Genomic DNA, 7,158 nt, shown 5'->3' on the forward strand with positions numbered 1-7,158 from the left:
ATATATATATATAAGGTTATACATAAGGTTATCTTTAAATTTCTTGCTTTAGTGCTACTTTTACAGACTTTCTTCTATTTTTTGCTTATCTTATTGTTTTATTCTATTCATTTTCTTTGTGTGTGTGTTTGTGCGCTTGTGTGTGTGTGTGTGTGTGAGTGTTTGTGTGTGTGTATGCAATCCTGTATTGTATAATGACAATAAAGCTGAACCTTTAACGTTGAAACTTGAAAAAAATAGTCTTTCTAAATTTCTAATGACTTTAATATTCTCAAGCAAGTTAACCCTCCCTTTCTTTTCTAATTAAGGAAAAAAACAACTGACCTACATGGCTCTGGATTTCATCTACGAAGCAATTTAAAGTAAAGGTCTTGATGTTTGGAGGGAGATTTGCTGTTGTGCCACACTGGTGGATGATGCAGTGAGAGAGCACGAGCTTGGCAGACTAGCTGGCAAATAAAGCCTAGATGTGTCAGCCTGTGTCATTGGTCATAACACAGTCTTTGATCAATGCCTCACTGGCTTCTCAAATCATTTGCTCTGTTTGTAATGTTGCTGGTTTTTCCAGTAATGCTGCTGTTGCATCGAATAGAGCAAACAGTTTGTTCATAAGAAGAGTCTTACCCGTTTTGAGAAAACATTCTTGATCATTTTTAATGGCCCTTATAAAGGGGAATGTATCATCTGCCTTTAAGTGAGGAAGTCAGGCTGCGGCCATCACGCTTCAGCTAGGACTCAAGATTGGCTATTTTTTTTATTGGTGAGAAAAGGAGAGTTGGGGGTTGGTTAGCTAAATTGGTTACATTTGAATTCAACTCTGACAAGTTTCAATATAAATACAAGGCTGTGGGAGGCCCAGGCTGCTGTGTCACATGACAAGTCTGTGCTTTCAGGGTGAAAATGAAACCACATCAGAAAAAACAACAGGAAGAGGACAACATAAATGAAAAAGCTCTCTGTATCTGACACCTTTACAAGGCTGTCAGGTATACTGCAGCTCCAAATCACCTGACCTCTGCTCACCTCACTGCTGCTAACCCGCCCTGTCATGTAGGAACACACCAGCCTTTCACACATCATCATTACATTAGCAGCAACTGTGACGCAACTTTTAAAACTGCATCTTTCATCTTTTTATTTGTTAATGATGTAATTTATTTATGTATTTCATATACTTAATTTCTGTGGCTGTTCTTGTTCCATGTGTAATCAGATGTTGCAGTGGCCCTTTAATTTATTCATGAATTTATTACAAATTAAAGTCAACATTTGTTTTCAAATCAAATTTTTTGTTTGTTTGTCAGGTCTGTATTTTTGTTTGATGGACTCTGAATAGAAGTCAACATGTCCACATTAAAAGGAAAGCTAACATACTTTGCACTTTTTCTATTTCTTAACAATTCTACGTGATCCCTGTCAAGATTGATGTTTATTGTTTGTAGTGTTTATATTTCATGTACTATGGGTTTATGGTATTTCATTTCTTAAATTTTTATAAAGTCACAAATTTTGTGTGGGTTGTTCTATAGTGCGTTAAAGGGTAATGGTGTAGCTACAGGAGCTATCTGCGAAGGCTCCAATGCTCCTCCTCCTCAAAGAGAGAATAACACATCAGGGCTGGAAGCTACAGAGATACCATGTGGAGACGCAAGGACTGGGATTGGCTGCTTGTGGTTTCTCCTACAAGTTCCTGATTGTTGGGAGTGATGATAACATATAGAAAGATAAAAAAAGGCTCAGTAATCTGCTGCTTTTCAAAAAATGTAGCAAAGCCACTTCCACTGCCTTTTTTCAAGTGTAACTTTGGCTTTGCTTCTCAGGTTTCTCTGTGCTGTACAGTGTCCTGAACATATTCTGCCAACTTAATGTTGTTGTTTTTTTTACACTGTGATTATGCATGGTTACAGTTAAATTCAATTTGTCCTTGGCCACAAGAACATTTCAAAAATAAAATTCACATCCTACCCCAAATCTACCAAAATAAAAAAGAACAAGCAGAGTGCATCATGTTTGTGCCATGATCTTAGCCTGCTGCTCCCAATCTACTCACCTCGCCGTCAGCTACTCGGGTCTTCATATTCTAATATACACCTTCTGTCACAGTTTACACATCAAATCCCACACGGTACTTTCCATAATCCAAACATGTTTGAGCATCATCTTCGTACACACGACCGGGGCATCTGAGGACTCAATTTCAGTCCGCATTGATTGAACAATGCAGTTCTGTTTTTGAGATAAAAGAAACTGATTTTCCTCCTCACTCTCCCTGCACCAGTTTTTCCTTTTATATGTGGCTTGTGGGAATAATGTGGCGGCCAACTGAGACCAAGTCTTCATCACACCTCGCTTTACAATCACATCTTCCTTCCTCTTTTGTCTAGCCTGTCCCCTGCTTGTGTTACTTTTAAAAATGTCAAAAAAATATCTGCTTTGTCGACTGAATTTAATGTTTTCAACTGTCCGTCTGCAATTCCATAGCATTTAATATGTCGCATCTCTCTCTCTCTCTCTCTCTCTCTCTCTCTCTCTCTCTCTCTTTCTTTTCCCTCTACAGTATATAAATCTCACCTCAACATTTGCTTAATCCTATATTGCACATTTGTTGCACATTTTGTTTTCCCATCCTGTATACATCAACTATTTGTTCCTATATTTCATTCCTAGCATTATTATTATTTCATGTATCTTGTATGTATGTGTATTGTATCCTAGTATTTCAAAAATATTTATATTCTGTGCTGTATGACTGATGTATGTTTGCTGCTGTAACACCATCATTTCAATTTTTTGGGATCAATAAATATCTATCTATCTATCTATCTATCTATCTATCTATCTATCTATCTATCTATCTATCTATCTATCTATCTATCTATCTATCTATCTATCTATCTATCTATCTATCTATCTATCTAGATTAGCAGTCTATTGTCCCAACCAAATCTAAAAGGTAAACACATACTTGCTTTTCCTTTAACTGACTGAAATAACAAATGTTGGCAAATACAATCCCGTTAAAATCCCCTTTTGTCTAATAAAATCTTGTCTGTCTGCAGCAGTGCAACTTTGCAAAAATATCAACAGAGCCATTAAAAAAATGAATAAATTGAATGCGAGGAAACGTTTATGAGTTGGAATTGTACCTGTGGTTTTAAAGCTAGAGTGTGCAGTTTCTGTCTTCCCCATGAGGAATTCTAAGTAATGAAAACCAAACTGTTGTTGCAGTCACATGATACATGCCCCGCCCTCCCACACACACACACACACACACACACACACACACACACACACACACACACACACACACACACACAGTTGCTAGTAACCAAGGAGGACACAGAGGATTTAAAAACACGATGGACTCTTTAAAAGAGGTAATTATCACAACACACAGTCATACTAAGAAATCCAGAGAGAGTTGTGTGCAGCTGATAGTCTTAACTAGCTTTGTATCAACTAATTTGGTAATGGCTTGACATGACAGACGTCAATAAATATAAAAAAAAAGTCACTACACTAAAGCTTTAAATGCACTAGTGTATATATGTAGGCTTTTTCTTGTTTGTTTGGAGGTGCAAATCACAGTGGATGAATATATACAGGCCGCCCCCGGGGCTCAGAAAAAAATCCTTCGCTTTGACTTCTCGTTGTGTGTGGGTTTCTTCTGCATGAAACATCAGCCGTGGGAGGGTTCGGATCTTAAGAAAAAAGTTACTTTGAATCCCGAGTCCCCTCACACAGTTTTTCAGAACTCTTCACTCTCTTATGACCCGACATGACTCGCTTTCGCCTGAAATCGGGTCCGACTTGGCCAAAGAGAATATTATATTTGTCTTGATTAAGAACATATGTCTCTGAAATTTGTGATTATTAAATGCAATCTCACCTTTCAATAAGAATCATGGCCTTATAGTTAAAACCAGTAACGCAGGGGGAAAAAAGAAAAGTAAAATCCTGCCACTGTGAACCAATACATCCTGGCTTTGGAACTGAAAAACCAATTGAGGCAGTCATGGAGTTAGTATATTTCATTAATGGGTGGCGGGTTTTAGAGCAACCTTTCCTGATACTGTTTTGGCCTCCTGCCCAAAAGTAGAAAATGAGGGGATAATCAAGCTTTATTGCCCACTGTTTAACTGTTGATAAGTGTTTGTTTGTTTAATGGCTTCATTTATCTCTTATAATTACTGCCGCCATTTGAAAAGGAGGTGTACAGTCGAGCTGCTCCTCTGGCTTTGTTTTAGTATTTATAGCTTTAAGGTGTCATTAGGATTTCTTTTATAAAAGTGCTAAAGGGAAGAAAGAAAACCGCTGTTTCTGAGACAGTGTCCTTACTTTTAAGGAGTAATTATGTTGCATTTTGAAGCGATTCAGTTGCAGGCTAATGCCTTTAAAATGTTGATCCTAATACAAAGTTTCGTTGCATTAGATTAACAGTAGATGGGGTTGATATAGCCCGAGTTCATTCGTTTGAGTCACAAGCTTCTGTTTCTCTGAAAAATAATTACTTGCCTATCTCTAAAAAAAAACCAGAAGGTTGTCAGACAACACTTGGCATGGTCTGAAGGTATTTTCAGAATAAAAAACAAACATTTATTTTATTTTTAAAAATATTTTTTCAGCGTTGCCCTACATCCTTGTTACTGTTGTAAGTAAAGACATAAAACAAGCAAAATATTATGATATCATTTTGTATGAAAATACAACATATTAGAAAAAAAGTATAAATAAACCAGTTAGTAGCATTTTGAATTATGGTTAGAAGTAGACATATCTACTTGTAGCAAGTAGATATGTCCTTTCTAGCTACCTTCTTTGTTTGGATTGTGGGAAAGAGACACAACTTGGGTAATGGGTTAAAATATTTTTCTCCGCATCTGTCTATACAGGCCTATATATTACTAAAACACTTTCAACACGAAAATATTTTGCTGTATTCAAATACATATTTATTGTGTTTTATTCACGATCTTTAGTGTTCAGTCAAGGACAGGTTACCATGTCTTTATGACACATTCCTTAAGTCAGAGCTGTACTAAAAAAACATGAAACTTTCATGTAAAACAACATAAACTGATTTATGATGAACATTCAGAAGACAGAAGAGTCTTTGGAGGCTCTAAAGAACATTGTTTTTTGTTGTTAAGTACCTGGAGACCTTTGACCAACCCAAAAGGGCGATTGTTTTCATAGAAACAGATGGTTAGCACGGTGTGTAGAATGTAATGTTAACATAACAAGGCAGTGACAACAGGTCAACAGGTCAGTGATTAATGTTATTCATTATTGATAAATCCCAAATACTGATTCAAAAGAAAATACTTTATTGTTTGATTACATAAAAAATAAAAGCTAGAAACTGATGTATAGATATTTTAAATGCATTGAAATGAATAAGTACACATACTTACTTTTTGAAGTGGGGCTGCGAGGGAAGGAGGTGCTGCAGCACCATTTGTTCTATTCTTCCCAACACGATTCCTTCAAAGTCTCCAAACTGTGTCTTCTCCGGCTTTTGTCGACATGTAGTCCATAAACTCTGGTGCTTCTTCTCACGTTTTTCAGGGAGGACTCTTTCTCCTGTGTTTTTATGTCCAACTTCAATGTTGATCAGCTGTCACCACGGGCTTTAGATCAGTTCTCTGGAGAAAGAGAGTGACAGAAAACTCATCAGGAAACACAACTGACCATCAATCACAATCCAAATGTCAAGAAGTTACATTTTCTGATGAAACTGTAATGGTATTACAGATCTTTCTGCATGACTGCCATGTGTGTTGTTACTGCATGTCATTCTGTATACAGTCCTCTGGTTTCCATCTTTATTGCTTTTCTAAATCTAGTCTTGGTTAGAGGATTAAATGATTTATTCTTCATCTACCAAACTTTCATTACATTTCCTCCAAATAAATCAGATGTTCATTTGCAATGACTGTGACTCTGTTTAATCAAAAAAACTTCTAAAAAGAAAGGAAACTGACTGAATTACTGTGTAAGTGGTTTAAATGCCAATTATAAAAACGTATTAAGTCAGCAAACTTTAAAAACCCATTACTTTTCCCTTGATTTTACATCAAATTTAATCCTGTGCTCTTTTACGCTAAGCTGGTTATTGCATCACCATGATAGTCATAAGGTTGTAAAATAAACTAAGATAAAAAAGAATGACATCAATTTCAGCTTAAATATGTTGACGTCAAAGATTTCCACCAAGGGAACCAAAGTTTTGTCTCTCTCACACTTCCCCTTTGGGGATATGGTCATATACTTGAAAAAGAGAAGGGCTAGTGACATCCTAACACCACCAACCATCTCTCTTGTTTAACCAAACCTCATCTGATCAAACATCTAAGACTAGTAAGCCGCTACATGCTGCCTCCAATGAGCTCTGTATCAAATCTTTTCCAGCAAACAAACTTACAAGGACACTTGTTGGAGCCTTTCCACAAAGTATCTGCAGAAGGTATTCACGTAGATCAGGGGTTGTCAAAACCTGACGCTGTGAGCCCCCAAATGCTCCCTGCATCAGTAATGTCTTCCAAATAAACCGACTATTACCAACTCCTTTACTGCAATGTTCCAATTAACGTACAGTTCAGCTATTACTGGATTACCTTGATGCTGAGGAAAACTTCAACAATTTCGGCTAGTTCTGAAGGTAAAAGGATGTCATTTTTACTATGATTTCTAAGCAGACATATGGACAATTATTTGCAACAGACATTGGAGATAATCATAGCCTCTGAAAGTGTAAGCTCATTTTTACTATGATTTCTAAGCAGACATGTGGACAATTAATTGCAACGGACATTGGAGATAATCATGTCCCCTGAAAGCCACACTGAATCTTGAAATGTGTGTAGCGTGTGTCTGCGTTCGGATTTATATGAGTTATGACTCAGAGAACAAGTGCAATTTTTTTTTACACTAATTGCGACAACCGGGTGCTAAGAGATGTGATGCTTCTTAATTGCCTCCATGGGCTGTGTGTGAAAACCACTGTTGTGGCTTCAACTGTGGATTGTGTTGGTAATTGGGTCAAATTAGCGGCCAACCTACAATAACTAACTTTCCGTTGTTTTTAGAACACCTGTACATACATCTTTCCCTTGCACTTCACACAGCATCTTCTCCTCATGTCTCTCCCTCCGTGCC

General features: G+C 37.0%; 1 protein-coding gene across 3 annotated transcripts in view; it reads right to left on the bottom strand.

Moving 5' to 3' along the window:
• flrt1a (fibronectin leucine rich transmembrane protein 1a) overlaps window positions 1-7,158 on the bottom strand; it is a 69,959-nt gene that overhangs the window by 9,951 nt on the left and 52,850 nt on the right. For all 3 annotated transcript variants that reach the window (XM_034889207.1, XM_034889205.1, XM_034889206.1), the window contains exon 2: window positions 5,415-5,645. The gene's annotated coding sequence lies outside the window, so the exon portion shown is untranslated. The remainder of the gene's footprint in view (window positions 1-5,414; window positions 5,646-7,158) is intronic.

Source organism: Etheostoma cragini, chromosome 13 (assembly GCF_013103735.1).
Source record: "Etheostoma cragini isolate CJK2018 chromosome 13, CSU_Ecrag_1.0, whole genome shotgun sequence".
Taxonomy (NCBI): domain Eukaryota; kingdom Metazoa; phylum Chordata; class Actinopteri; order Perciformes; family Percidae; genus Etheostoma; species Etheostoma cragini.